Genomic DNA, 25939 nt, shown 5'->3' with positions numbered 1-25939 from the left:
TATGCAAAAGAAGCATATACAAGTGAATTATCTATTACTTACCCGAATCCGGAGCTCTCCAGGAGCGTTCACCGATCTGCCCTGTAGTTTGTCTGATGATGCCGCGTTCTACCGCACCAAGGAGGGGAGCTCGATGGAAAAGGTGTTCTGGTCTCAATATGCTGAGGCCGGACATCCGGTGCCCCTGAGCGACCAGCTGAAGCAGCTGGTCGAGCTCCACAAGGTGGACGAACAGGCCATGAAGGGCCTCATAATTTGGTTGTGGCCTGGAGAAGCTATGCCTGGGAGCTACTTCGGTCTGGTGCAGCGGCTGGTGGACGCTTGTCCATGGATTGAAGTCATCAAGCGCTCCGTCTGTATTGAAGCTGCCCGTCGGGCCCTTGCACGTGCTAAAGTGGACTGGGGGAAGATGGACGCTGAAAAGCTTGTGACGGATGCGCCACCACCGGGCAAGGAGTATCGCAAGCCCGAGATGTATTATAAGGGCGTCCTGAAGGGTGCCCGCCTTATAGCGGGTGAATGCTCCAAAGATGTAATTTTTGAGTAGACTCGCATCTGTTATCCTGTACGCTGAAAACTTTGTTCATATGCGTTAAGCAACGCTAGTTAATTTAAAATATTACCTTCTGTGCGGCCGTTTATCAAATCTGAGAGATGCAAGTCGTCGGCTTCTACCCCCATGCCATGAGTGCTGGGGTGTTCGGGATAAACCTGAGCGCTCTTGTTCCCATTCTTGGGTCCATCTAGGGAGGCACTCAGCACAACGAACAAGGCCGTCGGACTTATAATGCTTTATCACTCTTACTTAGCCATAGAATTCTATAATTTTAAATTTCGACGAAGCCCCTAGTATTCGGAAGACTGAGTTCGGGGCGCTATCCACGCCTAGGCCAGATAAATCCGCCTCCTTGCTCGAAGCGGCATACGTCTTTAGGGACTCGAAAAACCTCGCGAATAGCGACCGGTCTCTCGCACTATCATGACGATCAGTTTTAGCTTTCTCTACTGAGGTGTTAACCCAGCTCACTGGGGCACAATCGCAGTAGTTCTCCTAGCGCTACCTTAGCCAACATTGCGGAATGTAAGGTACCAAAACATGGGAGCCTGGCAAACCCAACTATTGACCCAAGACATGATTCGGAGCCGATGCATATAGTGCTATAAGTTCGGGGTGCCGCACTCGTGAGAGTGTTCGGTCTTCTCACACTTCTATTATGGGGTGCTTAAGCCCCTGGTGTATTGGCCGTACCAAAGCATACGGTTGCATAATATCATGACTGAACATATTTGTATAGAAATAGACGAATACAATAATAGATAAGAGCCATGTATTGTTTATTAAAAAGGGGCTTCTATGAAAGCAGAACGATACAAATAGTGCAATAAGCAAGAGATGGGATTATTTGACATGTCCCCCTCCAGGGGCTAGCTGTGAGACTTTTAAGTAAAACAGGTATTTAGCTCGTTATAGAGACCACCTGGACATTTGACGTGGCTTGCTCTCTCCCTGGCTGTTGCATCACGTGTTCGGCGAGTGTATTGCCGGTAGGCCTTCCGGATAGTTGGGTCCTGAAATTATATATATATATATAAAGGAAACGGCGGAATAGGGAGCCCCTAGTGCGGTTGAGCCGCATTCTGGGCGTGCCGTGGTTGTGCCCCTTCCCTTATGCCCATGGTATTTCCAAAGCGTAATTATGTACGCGTGGTACCGCTATCGCCGTTTGGCAAGGGCTGGGGTTGGGGCCGCACTGCCATGCTTGCTCGGAACGTGCCAGCCGGTTTTGTTGTAGGTTACTTCGGGCGCGCTTTACGTTGTTTCGACGTTTAACACCCGGATTGGGGAATTGCCCTGATAGTCTACTTTGTACTTCCGCCGCCAGGGCCGCTGTGTGCTCCTACGTTCGGAGGGAGCGTTCGGTGTTTCCATTTACTGTAATGACTTCGCAAGGGCCTGGCATCTTGAGCTTGAGATATGCGTAGTGCGGCACCGCATTGAATTTTGCGAATGCGGTTCGTTCGAGTAGGGCATGATAGCCACTACGGAATGGGACTATGTCGAAGATTAACTCTTCGCTTCAGAAATTATCCGAGGATCCGAAGACCACTTCGAGTGTAACCGAGCCTGTAAAGCTGGCTTCTACACCTGGTATGACGCCTTTAAAGGTTGTCTTTGTGGGTTTAATCCTTGAGGGATCTATACCCATTTTTCGCACTGTATCCTGATGAAGCAGGTTCAGGCTACTGCCGCCATCCATGAGGACTCTAGTGAGGTGAAATCCGTCAATGATTGGGTCTAGGACCAATGCGGCGAATCCGCCGTGACGGATGCTAGTGGGGTGGTCCCTTCGATCAAAAGTGATCGGGCAGGAGGACCATGGGTTGAATTTTGGGGCGACCGGCTCCAACGCATAGACGTCCTTGAGAGCACGCTTCCGCTCCCTTTTGGGGATATGGGTTGCGTATATCATGTTCACCGTCCGCACTTGCGGGGGGAAGCCCTTCTGTCCTCTGTTGTTCGGCGGCCAGGGCCCCTCCTCGTCATCGCTATGCAACCCCTTGTCTCTGGTTTCGGCACTTAACTTGCCTGCCTGCTTGAACACCCAACAATCCCTGTTGGTGTGGTTGGCTGGTTATTCGGCGGTGCCGTGTATCTGGCACGAGCGATCGAGTATCCGGTCTAAACTGGATGGGTCCGAAGGGTTTCTTTTGAATGGCTTCTTCTGCTGACCGGGTTCACTAGTAGAAAAAGAGGCTTCCGTCCAGCCTCATTAGTCGCGAAACTGTAGGAACCGCGACTAATGAAGTCTTCAGTCGCGGTTCGGCAGATGAACCGCGACCAAATGCCTGGGCCCAGGGCGCTCGCGGGCTTTAGTCGCGGTTGGCCAGGCCAACCGCGACTAAAGGTGCCCAAAGGCCTTTAGTCGCGGTTGTCCTGGCAAACCGCGACTAAAGCTCGCGGGCTCTAGTCGCGGTTTGCCAGGCCAACCGCGACTAATGGTGCGCAAAGGCCTTTAGTCGCGGTTGGCCAGACCAACCGCAACTAAAGCCCCTCCCCTATATATACCCATCCGGCAGCCAACACTTAGCCATTTGGAGCCATTCTCTTCACAAGTGGGTGTAGGTTTGTTTTTGGTTCCTCTTATGCACATAAGGTGTTTGATGAAATGCCCCAAGAGCATGAAACAAACATGACATGAAGTGTTGGAGCCACACTCCTCGATCGCGGTTAGCAACTTGATGAACCTTTGATGTGTCATTGATAAAATATGCATGTGTGCAGTTCATTGTTTAATTTATATTATTTGTAGCTAGTTAGTTTAACAAATGCATGATGGTTAATTATATATTTTATATTATAATAATGCAGATGAATCGGCAATGGATGTACGGTAACCGACTCTCCGGCGAGTTCACTACGGGTTTGAAAGATTTCCTCGTAGTGGCTAATGCGAACAAGCAGGGGGTTTTGTTATCTGTCCATGTGTTATCTGTAAGAATCAGAAGGGTTACTCTTCCTCAAGAGATGTTCACATGCATCTGCTTCGGCACGGTTTCATGCCAAGCTATAATTGTTGGACCAAGCATGGAGAAAGAGGGGTTATAATGGAAGAAGATGAAGAAGGGGATGATTTCATCGATGAATGCTATCTTGCTCATTTCGGTGATACTTTCATGGAGGATGCTGAAGGTGAAGGGGAAGGTGAAGAAGAGGCACGTGATGATCCCGTTGATGATCTTGGTCGGACCATTGCTGATGCACGGAGACGCTGCGAAACTGAAAAGGAGAGGGAGAATTTGGATCGCATGTTAGAGGATCACAGAAAGGCGCTGTACCCCGGATGCGATGATGGTCTGAAAAAGCTGGGCTGCACACTGGATTTGCTGAAATGGAAGGCAGAGGCAGGTGTAGCTGACTCGGCATTTGAAAACTTGCTGAAAATGTTGAAGAATATGTTTCCAAAGGATAACGAGTTGCCCGCCAGTACGTACGAAGCAAAGAAGGTTGTCTGCCCTCTAGGTTTAGAGGTTCTGAAGATACATGCATGCATCAACGACTGCATCCTCTACCGCGGTGAATACGAGAATTTGAATGAATGCCCGGTATGCACTGCATTGCGTTATAAGATCAGAGGCGATGACCCTGATGACGATGTTGAGGGCCAGAAACCCAGGAAGAGGGTTCCCGCCAAGGTGATGTGGTATGCTCCTATAATACCACGGTTGAAACGTCTGTTCAGGAACAAAGAGCATGCCAAGTTGTTGCGATGGCACAAAGAGGACCGTAAGTCGGACGGGGAGTTGAGACACACCGCAGATTGAACGCAATGGAGAAAGATCGACAGATGGTTCAAAGATTTTGCAGCTGACGCAAGGAACATAAGATTTGCTCTAAGTACGGATGGCATGAATCCTTTTGGCGAGCAGAGCTCCAGCCATAGCACCTGGCCCGTGACTCTATGCATCTACAACCTTCCTCCTTGGTTGTGCATGAAGCGGAAGTTCATTATGATGCCAGTGCTCATCCAAGGTCCGAAGCAACCCGGCAACGACATCGATGTGTACCTAAGGCCATTAGTTGATGAACTTTTACAGCTGTGGGGTGGTGTCCGTGTGTGGGATGAGCACAAACAAGAGGAATTTGACCTACGAGCGTTGCTTTTCGTAACCATCAACGATTGGCCTGCTCTTAGTAACCTTTCGGGACTGTCAAATAAGGGATACAATGCATGCACGCACTGCTTACATGAGACTGAAAGTGTACATTTGCCAAATTGTAAGAAGAACGTGTACCTTGGGCATCGTCGATTTCTTCCGAAAATTCATCCTGTAAGAAAGAAAGGCAAGCATTACAACGGCAAGGCAGATCACCGGCCGAAGCCTGCGGAACGCACTGGTGCTGAGGTATTTGATATGGTCAAGGATTTGAAAGTCATCTTTGGAAAGGGTCCTGGCGGACAATCAGTTCCGAAGGGAGCTGACGGGCACGCAGCCATGTGGAAGAAGAAATCTATATTCTGGGAGCTAGAATATTGGAAAGTCCTAGATGTCCGCTCTGCAATCGACGTGATGCACGTTACGAAGAATATTTGCGTGAACCTCCTAAGCTTCTTGGGCGTGTATGGGAAGACAAATGATACAAAGGAAGCACGGCAGGACCAGCAACGTTTGAAAGACCCTGATGACCGGCATCCGGAATGGTTTCAAGGTCGTGCCAGCTACGCTCTGACCAAAGAAGAGAAGGTCATCTTTTTTGAATGCCTGAGCAGTATGAAGGTCCCGTCTGGATTCTCGTCCAATATAAAGGGAATAATAAACATGGCGGAGAAAAAGTTCCAAAACCTGAAGTCTCACGACTGCCACGTGATTATGACGCAATTGCTTCCGATTGCTTTGAGGGGGCTCCTACCGGAAAATGTTCGAGTAGCCATTGTGAAGCTATGTGCATTCCTCAATGCAATCTCTCAGAAGGTAATCAATCCAGAAGTTCTACCACGGTTACAGAACGATGTGATCCAATGTCTTGTCAGTTTCGAGTTGGTGTTCCCGCCATCCTTCTTCAATATTATGACGCACCTCCTGATTCACCTAGTCGAAGAGATTTTCGTTCTCGGTCCTGTATTTCTACACAATATGTTCCCCTTCGAGAGGTTCATGGGAGTATTAAAGAAATATGTTCGTAACCGTGCTAGGCCAGAAGGAAGCATCGCCAAGGGCTATGGAAATGAGGAGGTAATTGAGTTTTGTGTTGACTTTGTTCCTGACCTTAAGCCGATTGGTCTTCCTCGATCGCGGCACGAGGGGAGACTAAGTGGAAAAGGCACGATCGGAAGGAAATCAACGATATGTATGGACGGCCATTCTCTGACTGAAGCACACCACACTGTACTGACCAATTCCAGCTTGGTGGCTCCGTACTTTGAGAAACACAAGAATATTTTACGCTCGGACAACCCGGGGAAGCCTGAATCCTGGATTAGGAAGGCCCACATGGAGACTTTCGGCAGTTGGTTGAGAAAACATTTAATGAAAAAGGAAAAAGGAAGAAAAAAAAGAAAAAGGAAGAAAACAACAGAAGAAAAAAAGGAAGAAGAAAAAAAAGGAAGAAGAAAAAAAGAAAGAATTTTTAAAATTAAATACGTGAAAATACGTGAAAGAATTTTTTGTGTCTAATAAAATCAATTTTTTGAAATACACGAATAATTTTTAAACGGAGAGGGGCGGCGAGGGGGGCGGCGATGCGCGCGGTGTTTTTTTAGGGATCGAGAGGGGACGGCGAGGGTTATAAATGTGTTGTCCTCGCCTCCCCTCTCGCGCTCTACCGCGACACCCTCTCCCACCCCTTCATCGCCCCCTCCTTTCGCCACCGCCCTTTCGCCACCGCCACCGCCACCGCCCCCCTTCTTCACTTAATGAATTTGTTTTTACTACATGTTTTCAGGACTGACATAATGGCGGACGATAGAGCTGACCCGATTATGGACAACTATGATCCGGACGGTGAAGCACATATGTTCGGCATCATAAACGGCGATATTCTATATGTGCCGACCGGAGAAGAAGAAGATGATATCTCTTCTTATCTGAACCTTGACGGTGAAGATGAAGGGCGCCGTCAGCAAGATGATGCCGAACAAACGTCGATAAACGACGATCTTCAAATGGAAGTAGCAACCACCTCCGGCGCCGAGGTATATATATACATTGAGCCTCTGGTGATACAAACTAACTGATTTGAATAAATATGTGTGTACTAACGCGCGCGACTCTTTCTTATTTTAGCCCTCGGCCGGATCGTCGAAACAATCGAGTACGTCGTCAAAGCGTGGCGCAACCAAGACGATGAAACAAGGAGAAACATGCACCATCGAGGTTGTCGACAGTGCAACCGGCAGGCCGCTGGAGCCCCGCAAGAACGCCACCAAGTTTGTCAGCCAATGCGGAGCCATTGTTAGAGACAACGTCTCGATCACCGTCCAGGAGTGGAATGAGCCAAAGAAGGTACGAATTGATGGTTTCACTTTTGTCGATAAGAGAACAAAAAAAGATTGCTTCAAGAAGCTTATGGAACATTTCGTTCTACCTCCGGAATACAACAAATTCGATGAGGAGGGTAACAAGATTGAGGAAAACAAGGAGAGGAGGAGGCTAGTCAAACAGTTCGCTCTTCATAAGATGGCCGACGCATTCCGGAAATTCAAGCAAAATCTAGCCCACGACTTTGTCAAGCAGAACAAGACTCCGGATTTCAAAGGACAATATGAGAAACTGAAAGATGATTGGCTAGAATTTATTCAAATATCGAAAAAAAATAAGGAAAATGCGGCTAAGAAGGAGTACAATCATGTTATGGGGCCAGGAGGGTATCGCCTTTGGGAGCCTAGGTGGGAGAAGATGGAGAACGAGCTGAGGGCGCGAGGAATCCGTCCAGGTACGGAGGGATGGGACCCAAGGGCCAAAAGCTGGTGGTACGGGCATGGGGGAACGCTGAACCCGGAGACAGGGGAGTGTGTTTACCGGGGCAAATTAATTAAACCCACCCAAGCCCTTATTAACGCAATGAGGGATGCTCAACAGGGGAAGATCAAGTTCAACAGAGAGAACGACGCGCTGACAAAAGCCCTCGGGAATCCTGAACACGGAGGACGTGTACGAGGCATGGGGCACATTCCGTGGAAAATAGGGTTCCCCCAGAACGATGACCCGTACGGTTACAGAAGCCGTAAGAGAAAGATGGATCAGGAAGCAGATGTTGTGGCGCGGTTGGCATCGGAAATGGAGGTGATGAAGAAAACCATGAGTGTACTAGTAGCCGAAAGAGATGTAGCTCGGGTGCAGCATGAAGATCATCCAGCGGATCTCGGAAGCCAGCAGCGGAGAAGCAGCGTGGCTTCCACGGAGGCCCCACCGGAGCCTCTGGTGGTCCAAATTACTGCACCGGAGCCTCTGGTGGTCGAAATTACTTCATCGGAGCCTCCTCGCTACCCCGTGGACGATATAAAGGAGATGAAAGAATGTCATCTGTATTATCCTATCGGGAACATGTCCATGAAGGTAGCCATCGGCAGTGCTTTACCATGTTTACCTGGAGCACTCCACCACAACAACCCCATTCAAGATGGCTATGCTCGTGTCACGGTGGAGGACATAGTCCAAGGGTTTGAGGACCTGGAGATTGACATTGCTACACCTGAAGGGGAGAAAAGACTTGGAGATGTCAAGCGCCATTTCATTCTATGGCAAAAGAAGTTTATCAAGTTTCCAGGCGAGGCGCCAAGGACAACAAGTCCACCCCCCTACGGTGGTGGTGGTGGCGGTGGCGGTGGTGGTGGTGGTGGTGGTGGTGGCGGTTCACCTACACCTCCGTCACGTCAGCCGACGCCGCCCCCCAGTCCACAACGTCCGGCGGGTGATCAGACGCCGCCCCCCAATCCACCTCCGGCAAAGAAGCAGAAGCAGTCCTGGATTATTAACCCGGACCCTTATGTACCTAAGACCACAAAGGTACCGGAGCCATCACTGAAGCCTCTCCCCACAAGGCCTTGGGAACGTAGTGCCGAGGAAGTCGACGCGGCCGCGGCTGCTGATTTGGAGAAATGGAAGGCGGACTGCAAGAAGAAAACAGAGCCCGAGCCCAAGCCAGTATTTTCTGATGAGCAAAAGAAGTGGGCTAAGTCATTTTTGAGCACACCGTCCCAAGCCGCGAAGAATCTGCCTAACGACTATGCACGTGAACTTCGCAGGCAGGCACTCATGTTCAAGGAGAACAAAGAGCGGGAGAAGGCCGAAAGTAAAAAAAGCGGGAAACAAGTTGCCCAGCTCGGGGAACAAAGTAAACAATCGATTGCCCCGCTTATAGTGGAAGCCTTCTGTCCGGATGACCCCGAGATCATACAAGCTGCGGCAGCACAGGGATTGACTGTAACGAGTGCCAGAGAACAAGCGGCCAACTTAGGTATTACTCTTCGTGAACTGTTAGTCCTTGATGAGGCGCCAGTGAAGGAGGTAGTAATTACATATGTCAAGAATGGGCCTCTCGTCGAGCCTGCGGAGGAAAAGGATCTACCTCCACAAATGAAAGGTCTGCTGAAATGGTACAAGGGTTACATAAAAAATAAAAACGCCAAAGAATATATTTATGCGGAAGTTAGACATGAGCATCACTTCAAACATTACTATGTACAAATTGAACTGAGTGAATTGTTCCAGCTTTTCAATCTGCGCGAGCTCGATAAATCTATCATCAGTTGCTACGTTCTGTAAGTGATTTATTAATTTCTACCCCATCTCGTTCATATTGCCTGCACTATATATATGTCCTAACTATATTGTTGTGTCCGCTATTATACATGCAGAATGAAGATTAAGGAATGCAGAGTAAGGAACATCCATGATGTTGGGTTCATTGACCCACACATCGTTAATGGACATGTGTTGGAGCGTCACCCCGCCGACGTGGAGGCAGACCTGTGGCAGTTTCTTACAAAGCAGGAACTCAAAAGTGATATTCTATTTCCTTACCATTTTGAGTGAGTGTTTCTGTCTTCAGCACATTCTCTTTTGTTTACTCCATGCATGGTATGTGGCCGGCTAATCGATGAGTTATGCATGACGTACTGTGCATGTATCGTGTCCGCAGGTTCCACTGGATTCTGCTAGTAATTAAAGTTAACACCTCAGAATGTCTCGTCCACGACTCTGTGAATATGGATCCAAAGCTTTGGGGCGGCATGAGAAGAATGCTGCAGAAGTAATTATTTTCATTCATTTGCGCTCTATATCGATCGGCCTATTTCGTTCATTTCCTAATATCAAGTAACTAATTAATAACTCTCTTGTTCATTTAATTTTCTTTGCCTCGTAGGGTTTGGAGACGGTTCGTAGATACAAAGGTCGGTGAATTCAAAAAAGAGCTAGAATTCAAAATGTTAAAGGCTAAGAATGCTGGGGATATTCAGCCACCAGAGACCAATCTATGTGGATACTATGTCTGTGAGATGATCCGGAGATACACCTCTGAGCGGGTTCCGAGTGATACCAATGCTAAGAGGAATAACCTCCGGTGGATGCTTAGTCCAGAAGCTCGCTTCCGACCACTTCAAGAGGAACTAGCTGGATGGTTCAGCAGGGAAGTCCTCCATCCTAAAGGAGAACACTATTACGAGGACGTAGAACTTTATATGCATTAAATCATGTATGGAAACTTGTTCAAAATTGTATATGGTCATCCGATGATATTGAATATATATTGTATATTCCTCTTGAATTCTTTTCGGTTCTAATTTCAAATTTATTTGAAATTGTACATTCATATGCATGTATGTAGTACCGTAGAATATATGAAACTCCTTCTAAATTAAAATAAAGCACAAAAGAAATAAAACAATACAAATTAAACAGAAAACAGGTTTAAGGGGGGAGGTTTAGGGGGGGGGCTAAAACCCTAAACCTGCGGCGGCCTTTAGTCGCGGTTGGCCAGAAGAACCGCGACTAAAGGTCCTCCGCCCCGACGGCCACCTGGCGCCCACGTGGACGGGCCTTTAGTCGCGGTTCTTAAGCAACCGCGACTAAAGGGGGGGGCCTTTAGTCGCGCCCGGTCGGTCGCGGTTGCGCAACCGCGACTAATGGCAGTTGCGAACCGCGACCAAAGGCCTTTTTCCACCAGTGGTTTAGAGCCTCTGAATCCGGCATTAACTGTCGTATCCTTAGTGTTGTCGCTGTTAATGCGGCGCTTGTGCTTGTTGCGACGTGAGCTGCCATTGTTGTCCTTGGTATCCGAATTGCCAGGGCTCTTGGTTATGTTATTGCTATGAGCTAGCCAGCTTTCTTCTCCCGCGCAAAAGCGGGTCATGAGTGTCATGTGGGCTTCCATAGATTTCGGCTTTTCCTGTCCTAGGTGCCGGGCAAGCCATTCGTCCCGGATGTTGTGCCTGAAGGCTGCAAGGGCCTAGGCGTCCGGACAGTCGACTATTTGATTTTTCTTGGTTAGGAACCGTGTCCAGAATTGTTTGGTCGATTCCTCTGGCTGCTGGATTATGTGGCTTAGGTTATCGGCATCTGGTGGTCGCACATAAGTGCCCTAGAAGTTGTCAAGGAACGCGGATTCCAGGTCCTCCCAGCAACTAATTGACTCTGTTGACAGGCTGTTAAGACAATGCCGAGCTGGTCCTTTAAGCTTGAGCGGGAGGTATTTGATGGCGTGTAGATCATCACCACGGGCCATGTGGATATGAAGGAGATAGTCCTCGATCCATACCGCGGGATCTGTTGTGCCATCGTATGATTCGATGTTTACGGGTTTAAAACCCTCAGAGATTTGATGATCCATTACTTCGTCTATGAAGCATAGTGGGTGTGCGGCGCCCCTGTACTGGGCTATATCGCGACGCAGCTCGGATGAGCTTTGTCTGTTGTGTTCGGCCTGGCCGTATTTATCATATCCGGCGTGACGGTTATTGTCACGTGACGTGGGGCACCCACGCGATCCATATATCGATCTTGTTTGCCTTGCCTTTTTCTCCAATATGTCTCATGGGTCTGTTGCGTCTCCTCGCGCTCTGGTATTTTTTGAGCGGCGCCGGGGTGCGGCTTGGGTCGAGGCCAAAAGGCCTCTCTATCGCGGCCACGGGGTGGCCGATCGGGCGCATCGTACGCTGGTGATGTAGGTTTAGTTGCTTCCTCCTCTAGTTGGGGTAGCAGCCTCCGCTTTGGGAAGCTCTTGGAGGGGCGTTCGAGTTTATACTCTTCGGCCGCCAGGACTTCAGTCCATCTATCGGCTAGCGAGTCTTGGTCAGCTCTAAGTTGCTACTGTTTCTTCTTGAGGCTGCTTGCCGTGGCCATAAGCCTGCGTTTGAAACGCTCTTGTTCGACGGGATCCTCTGGCACGACGAATTCGTCGTCGTCGAGGCTTGCTTCGTCTTCGGAGGGAGGCATATAATTGTCGTCCTCGACCTCCCTGTCTGCAGCTCTCTCATGAGGGCTGGCTCCTTCTTTGTCCTGCGCTGAATCCTGCTGGAGGGGGTTGTCTTCGGCACTGTCCGGGGTGTTGTTGTCTCCAGAGCCGGACTCGCCGTTTTTGCTTTGGCGGGATTTAGAGTGGCGCCGTTGACGTCGGCGCTTGGGTTGCTTCTTGGAGGGGTCGTCCTCCGTTTTTTCATCGCCATCCCCTGCTTTGGGGGTGTCCACCATGTATATGTCATATGACGAGGTGGCTTTCCAGTGCCCTATAGGTGCTGGTTCTTGGTCGTCTCCTTAATCGGCGTCCATACTGTCGATGTCTTCGGAGTCGAAGTCGAGCATGTCGGTTAGATCGTCGACAGTGGCTACAAAGTTGGTGGTGGGTGGGTTTCGAATTTCCTCGTCGTCAGCATCCCAACCATGCTGGCCGTAGTCCGGCTAGGGCTTTCCTGACAAAGAGAGAGACTTTAGTGAATTCAGGATATCGCCAAATGGCGAGCGCTGAAAGACGTCCGCGGCGGTCAACTCCATGATCGGAGCCCAATCGGGTTCGATCGGAAGGGGCGCGGAAGATTCGGAGTTCTGAACGGAGTCCGTCACCTTGGAGTCATAGGCCTCGCAAAGGACTAGGCTGGTATTCGGCTCTATCGCCGTAGAGATTGCGGCTCCTGGGGTGGCGTCCAACCATCCGTCCCCGACTGGCGGAGCCGGCTCCGAGCTAATGGTCGGAGCGGGCACCTGAGCGGCGCTCTGGGTGTTGTACGGCGGTAGAGCTAGATCATGCCCATCGTGACAGTGCTGCGCGCTCGGCCGTGGCTCGAATCCATCGAAGATCAAGTCCTCGCGGATGTCGGCCGTGTAGTTTAAGCTTCCAAACCTGACCTGATGGCCAGGGGCGTAGCTTTTGATCTACTCCAGATGGCCAAGCGAATTGGCCCGCAGTGAGAAGCCGCCGAATACAAAGATCTGTCCGGGGAGAAAATTCTCACCCTGGACCGCGTCGTGGTTGATGATCGCAGAAGCCATCGGGCCTAAAGGTGACGACACAGAGGAACTCTCAATGAAAGCACCAATGTCGGTGTCAAAACCGGTGGATCTCGTGTAGGGGGTCTCGAACTGTGCGTCTAGGCGGATGGTAACAGGAGACAAGGGACATGATGTTTTTACCCAGGTTCGGGCCCTCTCGATGGAGGTAAAACCCTACTCCTGCTTGATTAATATTGATGATATGGGTAGTACAAGAGTTGATCTATCACGAGATCAGAGAGGCTAAACCCTAGAAGCTAGCCTATGGTATGATTGTTGTTCGTCCTACAGACTAAATCTCTCCGGTTTATATAGACACCAGAGAGGGCTAGGTTTACATAGAGTTGGTTACAATGGGAGGAGATCTTCATATGATATCGCCAAGCTTGCCTTCCACACCAAGGAAAGACCTATCCGGACACGGGACGAAGTCTTCAATCTTGTATCTTCATAGTCCGGGAGTCCGGCCAAAGGTCATAGTCCGGCCATCCGGACACCCCCTAATCCAGGACTCCCTCAGATAGCTAGCATGATGTTTTCATGGCTTGTCCGTTTTTCGATGTCATTGCTACGCTAGATCATTATACATCCCGGTACACCACCGGAGGCATTCATATAGAGTCATATTTTTTTTCTAGATATCGAGCTATAATATTGAGTTGTAAGTAAATAAAAGTGTGATGATCATCATTATTAGAGCACTGCCCCAGTGAGGAAAGGATGATGGAGACTATGATTCCCCCATAAGTCGGGATGAGACTCCGGACTTTATGAAAAATAAAAGAGGCCAAAGAAGCCCAAATAAAAAAAAGGACAAAGAAACCCACCAAATAAATAAAAATAAATAAATAAAGGAAAATAAAAAATGAGAGAAAAAGAGAGAAGGGGCAATGTTACTATCCTTTTACCACACTTGTGCTTCAGAGTAGCACCATGTTCTTCATATAGAGAGTCTCCTATGTTGTCACTTTCATATACTAGTGGGAATTTTTCATTATAGAACTTGGCTTGAATATTCCAACGACGGGCTTCCTCAAATGCCCTAGGTCTTCATGAGCAAGTAAGTTGGATGCGCACCCACTTAGTTTTTAGTTTGAGCTTTCATACACTTATAGCTCTTAGTGCATCCGTTGCATGTCAATCCCTACTCACTCACATTGATATCTATTAATGGGCATCTCCATAACCCGTTGATACGCCTAGTTGATGTGAGACTTTCTATTTTTTTCACCATCATATTCTATTCCACCTATAGTGCTATGTCCATGGCTCACGCTCATGTATTGCGTGAAAGTTGAAAAGGTTTGAGATTACTAAAGTATGAAACAATTGCTTGGCTTGTCATCGGGGTTGTGCATGATTAAATATTTTGTGGGATGAAGATAGAGCATAGCCAGACTATATGATTTTGTAGGGATAACTTTCTTTGGCCATGTTGTTTTGAAAAGACATGATTGCTTTATTAGTACACTCGAAGTATTATTATTTTTATGTCAAATGATAGACTATTGCTTTGAATCACTCGTGTCTTAATATTCATGCCATGATTAGATATATGATCAAGATTATGCTAGGTAGCATTCCACATAAAAAATTATCTTTTTATCATTTACCTACACGAGGACGAGTAGGAATTAAGCTTGGGGATGCTGATACCACTACAAAAAAAAATACACTTCCGTGATGATACGTGTTTGTCATAGTAGGTCGCATTTTTTGTCATGCATGTACATCAATGACAAATTTATGACAGAATCAAGATAGTCATGATACCTGTGCTATCATAGAAGTGTTCCATGACATTACCAAAATTATCATCACGGAAGTGTCCACTTCCATGACGATAAATCGCGCGTCACAGAAGTGCTTTCGTTAAGGGTGTCCGGCACGTGGCATCCATCATAACGGAATGCCGTTAAGGTATCGGGTCGGGTTTTGGATCCGATAACCCATTAACAGCCCCGACCAATGGGAAATTTCCATGTGTAAAATTCTTATTGGCCAGACGAAACACGTGTCAGCTCGTCAGTGGGTCAGATAGGCGCCTATGATATGTCGACACGTGCCACGGCCCACCACTGGCCCATTTAGCTTACAAAGCCGGCCCGTTTAACTTGGTCAAAAGTTAATGGGCTGGCCCATGAAAAGCCTGTTAATGCTCTCTTCGCAAATAGCCCATTTTACGGCCCGTTAGGCACTAACGGAAATCGGCCCAACAACGTCATGTGGCCCGTCGAATATAACACCAGCCCATTTCACTTTCGGCCCATGTATAGCCCACGACGTCTTTCGGCCCATATGAGGCCTTCGTATCTTTCGGCCCTTTACAGGCCCACGGTGACTCTAGCCCATAATGAACAGTAATTTTCTTTGTACCCGTTAACGGCCCGTGATTTACATCGGTCGTTTCCAACCGGTGTTAGCTTTTGGCCTATTGACGGCCCATACGTTCTTGGGCTCCTTTTCGGCCCTCGATTACTTCCGGCCCGTTCCTGGCCTGTTCCCCTAATGGGACAAATTTGGCCCATGGCAAGAGTCGGCCCGTTACTGGCATGTTCCCCAAATGGGCCAAATTCAGCCCATGGCAAGAGTCGGCCCGTTACTGGCCTGTTACCCAAATGGGCCAAATTCGGCCCATGGCAAGAGTCGGCCGGTTTCTGGCCAGCCCGTCCTATATTCTGGCCCATTAACGACCCGTTATGCCTGTGACAGAATTAAGCTTTTGCAGTCCTACGGCCTATTAACGACTCATTACCGTGCTGGGCCGATACCAATTACGCCTAATTACGGCCCATGTAGACCCATTCATCCGACGGCCCGAGCCCCATTTATCGACAGCCCGAGGCCCACCGATTACAGGCCCATTTATCGACGGCCCATAGGAGACCCATGGATCCTACGGCCCGTATATGGCCCATGGGTAGTTGTGGCCACTAGGAAACCAGGGAAAAAGAAGACTAGGAAATAAATAAGGCCCAAACTAACGCTAGGCTATTAAGGCGATTACACAGAGTACATCCACTCAGTATCAAAGATCGCCACCAGTGCAAATATAGGGAACACCCTACACTATACAAAAATGGCTTGCTGTTTTCTTCAGCCGGTGGCTGCACGGTAAGAATAAATTTTGTATCGCACCAAAACAAATTACAATTATATAACAAAAGGAAGGCTGGCATAAAACTTAACAGTCTAGCAGATAAATGCACCACCAGAAGTTCAGAAGCTCGGTTCATTTGACCCAGCTGTTATGTTTTCATGATGTATTATCTGATGGAACACCATAACACTCGCCTTCATTTCCCCTAGGCTCCTGAACAACATAGCAAATGTCTAATAGTCTGGTTTCAAAACCATGCATATCTTGACGACATTGAGCAATGTTTCTCCTTGTTTCACAAAGGGCCTCTGTTAGGGAATGGACTTGTGTCTGGAGCATAGATACAACATTGCTTTGAGCTTGCATATCTTGATCATGAGGCAGTTTGGACGATATTGCCTGAACAACCAACCCAATATTATGCAGGAACGTGCTTTTGGCACTATTAGTGGACAGGTACTGACCCACTGCAGCAAGAGCTGACATTGCGGTTATAGTTGCCTCGCCACCTTCAGAAGGTGGCGGTTCCATCATTTTTTCCATAGCTCGCTGAAAAGTTGAGGTTTTACATTAGTAGTACCAGAACAGAAGATATTAAGGAGGCAGCAAAACCAAACAAAATAGCTTTGGTCTATATACAGAACTTATTCTGGTGAACCCATGTAAAATATTAGTTGTATTTTATTGCAAAGTACATAATAAAACCAGGTTCCAAACATATGACCATGTACCATCGCTAATGTATTGTCTATTTCTTCACATTGTATTGAGGGCTAAGGATAAAGAGACGAAGTTTATAATACGGTAAGCATAATATGACATCATTCATATCACAAAACAACTGAGAACAGACAAACATGCAATTGTAACGTTGTGTGGGCGAGTCCAGCACGGAACTAGATTATGGGTCAAGATGAAAGGAACATCACTCCTCCCTTTTAAACCTTGTAAGGTGCAATGATACGCTAAGACAATTGTGTATAAATTGAAAAGAGTAATAAACATTGGCTGCAAACCATGCAGTTCAAGGCATAAGTCAGAGTAAGTAGTAGTTAAAAGGCATGAGGATTAAGGACTTACAATAGCGTCTTTGACTGGTGTAGTCATGCCCTTCTTCTTGCTGGTGTGACAGTCCTTGAAGATTTCCATAGCATTTGGTTTAGGTACTTTTTGGTCCTTGTGGGCTTTCCTCTGCATTTCGAACAAGTCGATATAGATCTGATAATATGGTACAGCGAGAAGAGTGAAACAACAGCTAATTACAAGAGCCTCGCAGTGTGCAATATAGATACGAGATCCTGTCGTCTGTTGGAATTGCACTTTCGTACGGTTGGCCTTGTTCTTTGAACGGTTCACCTACAAGAAGATAGATTTGTGTGGCACATGCGTCAATAGGACTTCAACATGTGATCTGATCACATATATATAATGTACCTGATACTTCGGATCAAACCAGTGTTTAACAAGGCCCCTCCAGTCTTCATCCGATATATTTTCCACTGGAGATGTTTGGGAAAGTTCACTGTTAGCCTTGCCTTCAAAGTGAGTTTTCCTCAAGTTATACCGATACTGTCGCAGAGCAGACTTGAAAACATGGGTGCAAGCTTGTCTGGTTGCATCATCTTGGCTATCCAACTTGAACCTCATCTGTTGAAAATTATGGGAGTCTCATTATCAGCAACCTATAAAGTATGGGACAGAGCAAGACGATATTACTAGTTTCCATACATAACCATACTTACAGATAAATGGTCGAGGAAGGTGTTGAACTGGGTTTCGTCTTTGTCATTCCTGTACTGAATCCATGTTGGGAGGATACGTACATGACACCTAACGGAAACCGCTGCCTCTGATACTAACTTGGCTGACTCTGTAGCATCACGTGGCCTTTTTAAACCTAGCTCAAAACGGATCTCCATTCTTCCTCCTCTAGATTTATTTAACCTATCGAGCATTATCCCTGATGCTTGTTTCCTCTTGCGCCTAGGAGCTAGTCCAATAACAAACATAGGAAGTGTTAGTGTACATCAAACTGTGAGACTACATATAAAGAAGCATGCAACTGTAACTTGACTCCAGCAACTACCTTCTTGTTGTTGAAGCTCACAAGGTTCATCTGATATTGCCAACTCGTCTTGTGTCAAGAGTGCTTGGGAAGTAGTGTTAGGTGGCAGGGAGCTTGGGAACGTGCTGCTAGCTCAGTTGACCCACGAGTATGTCGTGCAGTTGGTAGTACTGTGGTAGGTGTTGCAAGAACTAGGGCTCTCTCTGCTTGTTTGGTGGCAGCTATTTGTTTCCGTTTGACTTTGTTTGCAGTTTGTGTAGCATGGGATGCCGTGTTTGTAGAATTTTCTGCTGGACTTTCACCTTCTATTGCACCATCAGTACCAGCAGAATCTGCAGGATTCATCCGCTTCTCATTCCCTGCCATTCTCTGTTTCTTCCTCTTTCTCTGTGCCATGTTAAGTCAAGCCGACAAGAAAAACGAATAAAATTTAGTTGTTCAGAACAAATTGATGCATGATGCAGACGAATAAAACTTTGATGTTAGACAACCACATGATAGGAGGATGTAATATGTATGAAAAACAGGACGGAAGAGATAACCAGAACTATGATGTGTAAACTAAGAAGAAGACATTTCACCAAATTAGAAGCAATGCAATGGAAGGTAGACACCATATGAAAGATGCTACAAATATCGCTCTGCTAAGTTAACAGTGTCTCAGCATAAATGGCGTTTAAACAAATGTGAAGCAGTACAAGAAATAAATCATATGCAAGATGCAAACAACATCACACTACCATGTTAGAGGTCTCTCGTCATTAGTGCCATTGCATATTCACAGCATTGCATATTCACAGCTTATGATGTGTAAACTAAGGAGAAGGCATTTCAACAAATTAGAAGCAATGAAATCTAGACACCATATGAAAGATGCAAATAATATCACTCTACCAAGTTAAAATTGTCTCGTCATAAGTTCCATTTCAACAAATTAGTAGTACAAGCTAGAAAAGAATGTGAGATGTAACCTATATCACACTCCGAAGTCAAACGTGTCTTATGATAAGTGATTGTTGCAGGTTACACAACAGTAGTAATTTGATGTAAGAACATTGTGTGATAGACAGATATTGTATGTTCCAGAAACATGAACACGTGTCTTATTCAAGTATAATGTGTAAAGTAAGCAGATGGAATTCAACAAAATTAGAAGCAATACAAGCTAGACATCACACATAACATGCAACCACATATAACAGTGCCAAATTAGAGGGAGCACCAGTGATGCTACACTAGGGGAGACGTGGTCATCATAAACACAACTTTGTTGAGTGTCTATGCATGTGTTGTCTTGGAAATCTTCTTGGGGTGTGGAGGGGTAGAAACTGTAGAGGCCCTCCGTTTGGAAGGAGCACCTTTATCCGCTGCCTTGCTAACTTCCTTCCGCTTTATTGATTTTGAATTGTCAAGTAAAACCGACAAGAAAAAGCAATAAAATTGTTTGTGTATGATACTGACAATCACTACTTTGATGTAAGGCAAACACATGATACCAGGATGGAATATGCACGAAAAACAGGACGGCATGGCATGTTCACAATTGTTTGTGTAAACTAAGCAGAAACCATTCCAGCAAATAAGAAGCAATGCAAGCTAGACACCACATGAAAGATGCAACCAATGGCCCTGTTTGGATACTCTAACACAGTTAGAGTTAGAGTTATTTTTTAACCCACTCTAACCCAAATAAACACCTCTCCACCGGGATAGTTGCGTTAGATGAAACTAACCCACTCTAACCCTCCATGTTTGGATTCTTCTGGGTTATTTGAGCCCCCAAATAACCCAAACTAGCTCTAACCCCATGATCCAAACAGGGCCAATATGTCTGCCATGTTAAAAGCGTCCCATCATAAATGGAATTTCAACAAATTAGAAGTAGCGCATGCTATAAATCATATGAAAGATGCAACTAATATCGCACTGCATATACTAAAGGTGTCTCATCATATTGATTGATGTGGGATACAAAAAAAACAATAGTTTTATGTAAGGACATGCTTAATAGACAGATGTACTATGTACTAAATACAGGAAGGCATGTCACATTAACAGGTATAATGTCACATTTACAGGAGTATAAGCTAAGCAGACTAGCACATGCAGTTTAACCAGATTGGAAGAATTACAATCTAGACACCATATGCAACATGCAACCACATATCACGCTGCCAAGTTAGAGCAAGCACCTGCAATGCTAGTGTAGGGGAAATGCTATAATCAACTACAGAGCTACGTTCACTATCTTCATCTAGCATTTTTGTTTCTTGAGAATCATGTCGGGAGGCTGACGCTGCATTCTTTAAATGAGGAGTAGTCCCCTTGCCTTCCTGCCTCGTCATAAGTGATTGATGAGGGATCCACAAGAACATTAGTTTGATGTAAGAACATGGTTAATACACAGATGTACTAGTATGTACCAAAAACAGAAAGGCATGTCATATTCAAAGGTATAATGTGTAAGCTAAGCAGATGCAATTTAACCAAATTGGAAGCAATACAAGCTAGACATCCGGCTGGAGTGGTGAACATGATCATCTAGGACCTGAGAGCCTCGTGGGAGGCGGGCTGCTTCGCCACCTTCGCGGCTTTTTAGTTGGCTTCCAGGTGATGCATGTCTTTGTTGGGCTTGTCACTGGCTCGGCCAGTGCCCTGACTAGCTATTTGTCTTCTGGTGCTCACGGGATGGTGGTTCATGTAAAACATATCTTTCCTTATCTTAATAAAGACGGACTTCGGCCTTTCGAATACAAGCTAGACACCAACATGCAACCACATATGACACCGCGAAGTTAAAGCAAGCACCTGGTATGGTGGTTCATTGCGAGCGAGGTCATCAACTATAGAGCTACGTTTACCGTCTCCATCTGCTGACACTGCACCCTTTATAGCTTTGTAACGTGTCTTGCCTACTCGTATACCAAGCTGGAGCGACTTCTCTCTTTTCTTTGCTGCTTCTCTTTCGGTAGGAGAGTCTGAAGTACCCTTGCATAAAAACACAATAGTGAGAGTATGGGTGAAGTGTGTGCAGAACTAGTGCACTATAAAAGTAGCAGATAGCAGGTGGCTTAAAAATAAATGACAGGAGACATATGATAGCTCTACAACATTGCATGGCAAACAAAATTAGATTCTACTCTGTATGATTTTGTAATATATGAGCACAGGAAATGCAGGTACTCCTCCAGCACACCACCACATGTGGTCATATCTAAGATAACAGTCGACTAAAAATAAATAGGTCAGTCGACTTTTTTAGTGAACCGTCTGATCTATAAGGAACGGGCAGATGGCCTTCGTCTACCTCCCGCCAGTCACTGTTGACGATCTTTCACGAACCGCCAGCGACCATCGGCCCAGACCCGTGCCTCCGCCGCCCCGCCCTCCCATTGACCTCACACCACCGCCGTGCTTGGCAGCGCCCCCAAGCCATCCCTTTAATCCCGGCCGACCTCCAGATCGGGCGCCAGTAGCTCTAGGCAGCACATGCATTAAGATAAACACCAAGGCACTGCTTCCCCGGCGTAATAGTCGTACTAGCACCTGTTACGCTGGGGAATGCTTCCGTTAATTGGGAATGAACTGGCCAGAAATTGAAATTCAGGGGCGCGACGGACCTCTAGCTAAGGTGAAATAGTATATGAGGAGAAACCTTGTGCATCATGAGTTACTAGGAAAATCTAGTATCAAGAAGAAGCGGTCAACTAGTGTCTTCTGTGGGATGAATACCGTGCAAGCAAAGACGTAAGATTTGCACGAATAAGGGAAGAGGAGTACCTTCTTCGGTTGCCGGTGTGGTCACCTCCACATGTCACGCCGATCTTCTTCTTTTTACCGGGGAAACCGATGTTCTGGAGGGTGCAGGCTTGGACGAACCCATGGCCAAATTGTTTACTGTGTTGCCGTGGCTGTATGTCGACGGAGGGGAAGCAGATCCGAGGCGGCGAAGGACGGCGTAGCAGGAACAACTCCGGTGCGGTGGAGGGTGGCGAAGTTGGAGCGGCAGCGGTGAGGCGCAGGACGGCGTGGTTGAACTGGCTCGGGTACGGACGGCTCGTCCTCGGCTTCAACTACTAGCCGTGGAGGGCGTTGCGGTTGAGGTTGCGATGGACGACGATGTCGGGGTATTAGCTCCGGCGTGATGGAGGAGGGCGGCGGTTGGTGGGTGGGATGGGGTGGCGGACGGAGGACGCCGGGGTTTCGCGGCTGGTGGAGAGGTAGTTTTGGCGCCCATGGAGTACGAATGGGGAATCGGACGGGTGGGGGGGGAACCATGTTTCGGTCTGGGACGCGCTTGTTTTTGGATTTTTTGAACAGAAGATGGGACGCGCTTGTTTGAAATTTGGGGAAAGTACAAACTTTGCCCCCCTCTTAAATTTCGGACGTACTGCGGGTCGGGGGTAGGATGGTAACCCCAGGTGTCCCAAATAGTGGGCGGGAGCGATTTCGGCCGCACGCATGTGTGCTCAGGCGGCCATTGTGTATGAATGTTTTTCAGAGGCGGTTGTGTGGCGTCTAGATGAAGCTACAAACCTACCCCGGTTTAGACCTTTGGACGTCGGGCCAGTAGGTTTCACAGGTCGGAGTTATTAGAAAAGTAATTTCCTTGTACTACCAAACATTGGTCTCACGCGGTTTCGGGAGAGTAGAGGCTCTTTTGGTGCTTCGTTTGAAATTTTGAAACACAAGCATTCACGTTTAGAGTACTCTCGAACTATGAGGATTGACCTAAATAGACAAAGTTATATTTGACGTTGTATGTCTGAAAACCTCATTAAATTATCCGCTTCCTTTTGAATTTTGACACTTGAAAATCCTATAACTACGATTATTTTGGAATGGAGGAGCTAAATTTGAATCTATTTTGTACACGACTACATATGCTATTATGTACAAAATCAGAGCAAAGATTGGTACCCCCATAGTTTAGGTATGGTTTACAGATGCCATGATATCAAATTCAAATAATTGAATGGACTTCATGTTGAATTCGATTTTTTTAAACCACCTTAGGTTGAATTCAAATGTATACTAGTTCATAGGTAGCTATTTATAAATGTCCATTGTGTAACTTTCATATGTATAATGTGCTTTACACACACAACATGAACTATACTCACGTTTATATTCGATTGCTAAAGCGATGCATTGTCTGGAGTTCAAAATACTAACTATGTGGATAAATTGTGTCGAATAATAACATAGACATGCTCAAATTCGATAGAATCTAGATGTCTGATGGATCAATGACCGCTCCTTACACGAATTGCAAATATCATGATCCCATCATAATATTTGGATACAATTTATATCTTTAATCAATGTGTAGAGCAGTCTTTTACGTGTAGTTTCACTCTCCATTGGTGGTCTCTCACACATGCTCACACACTCTCTCCCGAGGTGTCTTTCTCGCACACATTCTCTAGATATAACCCTCCCTCCCTCTCGTAACCATTTACAACTATTTTCACTAACCTTTATCACAAGCACTCTTCTCTCGCAAACATACACACGCACAATCCTCATCAACCCTTTCTATATACATGGACCTGCCTACGTGTCTCATGTACGCACATTATCTTTACGCCTGTCTCTCACGCATTATCTCACACCTCTCTTCCTAATCGACGAGTATGATTCTAGCAGAGCATTCTGTAGGATACCCCTTAAAGTTAGGTTGGATGAATAGTAATATCAGAGATAGAGCGGTTACCTGAGTCCGAGAACCTAGGGTTACAAATCCTAGCCGGCTTTGTCAGTGGACACAGAGTCCTTCACAATTCTGCTATCTTTGTCTTGTATGACTAGTCATCCATGGGTCTTCCTAAATGTGCCATGGGCCGACACGTCTCATTATCTCCTCACACCCACACATACCAACACAAACACCACACACACAGAAAAATTCTCCTGGTGCCTCTATTCCCTCCCCCTGGCATATACACACTCAATGGAATGGAATCTCTTGTCGTGACGTCATATTCGTCTCTCTCTCTAGACCACCCTCATTTCTCGTGCTACCTCCCCCCCCCCTGTCGGCCCCTCTATCCATGCCTCTCTCGGATACGTAATACACACACATACCTCTCTAGGCCCCGCCAAATGCATCAACTACACATTCACACATGTTACATCACGTACCCCATTGATCTAAAAAGCCCTCTCTTCACGTTTATTTCGCATACAACTTTCCTTTTGAATAAAGTGTGGCCAAAAAATTATTTTAGAGTTTCTACATATATACAACATTACAAAGTTATATGGAGGAGTACGAACGCTAATTTGCATTGCATTGTGCCCACAATGATATTTATTCCGCACTGTGAATTTGTATATTTTTATACTATATACAAAGTTAGTCATAATAAAGAGAAACGAAGAGCATCTCTCTCTCCATCGCATACCCCCCCCTGTACGACCCTTTCACGTGTGCACACAAAACTATCTCCATGTCCTCTAAAAGTAAGCCCCCAGAAAATTCACGCGTGTTTCATCTTTCTCTCGCGATATATGCAATGACGATCATTGTATTTGAAGTGAAAGCACGATACATACATTGGACTTCATAATCCACTCATTACGGTCACCGTTTACGTTTATTGGTTATTATACAGTCACGGGCTCACCGTACAACTTTGTATTTGCTCATGACATGACTAGTTGACCAGTTGAACGCTCCACGTGGCACCTGATCTAGTGTCGCATCACATTATCTCACTAACATCGTGCCCACCTGTCGACTTGTATCTACTCTACATCTACACTATTATAAAATACTTAAAATACACTCTTATAAAAAACAGAGTTGGTGATGACGGTGTGCCTGCCATCCTGCAATATAGGCCGTCCGATTTATATCTGACGGATAGGAAAGAAACTATGGCAATTTTGCAAAAAGGTACCCACACACCTCTCCCCATTTGCAAATAATGCCTTCCCTCGTTCATCATTTTCTCTCACAAGATAAACAAGTCATACAAATGCATCTTGATGTTACGTGCAACGCACGGGCATCTTGCTAGTAAGAATGAAAACAAACGACAAAAAAATATTTTGACGGTGGTGCGAAGTCATGACCGCGGGCACAGCGGACAAGGTGGCCTTGTATTGGTATGCCGAGCCGTCTGTTTTAACACACATGAGCTGGTGTGGTGATTATACACACACACACGCATGCACATGAACTCCATCCACGCAACACTCACACAAACACATGCACCCACGCACGCACGCAACACTCACACATACACACGCAGCCACGCACGCATGCAACACTCACACGCACGCACGCATGCACACACCAGTACACCACATGACCAACACACACTCTCACGCTCAAGTGCTCAACCTACACGTGCATGTGCACACATCAGGCCCTGACAAACACATACACAACCAGGTGATTCCCGCGCACGGGTTGGAGCCTTGTCGCGCCTGCGTAAATTTGTGTTTATCTGACCTTTTCCCTATGCGAACTGACAGGTGGGACCCACAAGGAACATGGTCAATTTAACTAGTCAACATGGCGCCACGCAGACTATTTGGCCGGTCAACATAGTGCAATCCGATGCTGAACTATGAGCAAGTGACCAGATAATCACCGCAAAACGTATATAGTGACCGTAATCAGCTTATTCTGAAGTTCGGCGACCGTACTACGCTTTTCTCTCTGTAGGCCCTCCAAAACTACATCTCTACACGTTCTCGCATGTTACATCTAACAACTATGCAATACAACACTACTACTACACAACACAATAAATCATATGTGTTTTTAGTTTTACTAG

The sequence above is a fragment of the Triticum aestivum genome, chromosome 6B (assembly GCF_018294505.1).
Source record: "Triticum aestivum cultivar Chinese Spring chromosome 6B, IWGSC CS RefSeq v2.1, whole genome shotgun sequence".
Lineage (NCBI taxonomy): Eukaryota > Viridiplantae > Streptophyta > Magnoliopsida > Poales > Poaceae > Triticum > Triticum aestivum.
This window is presented reverse-complemented; position numbering follows the sequence as displayed.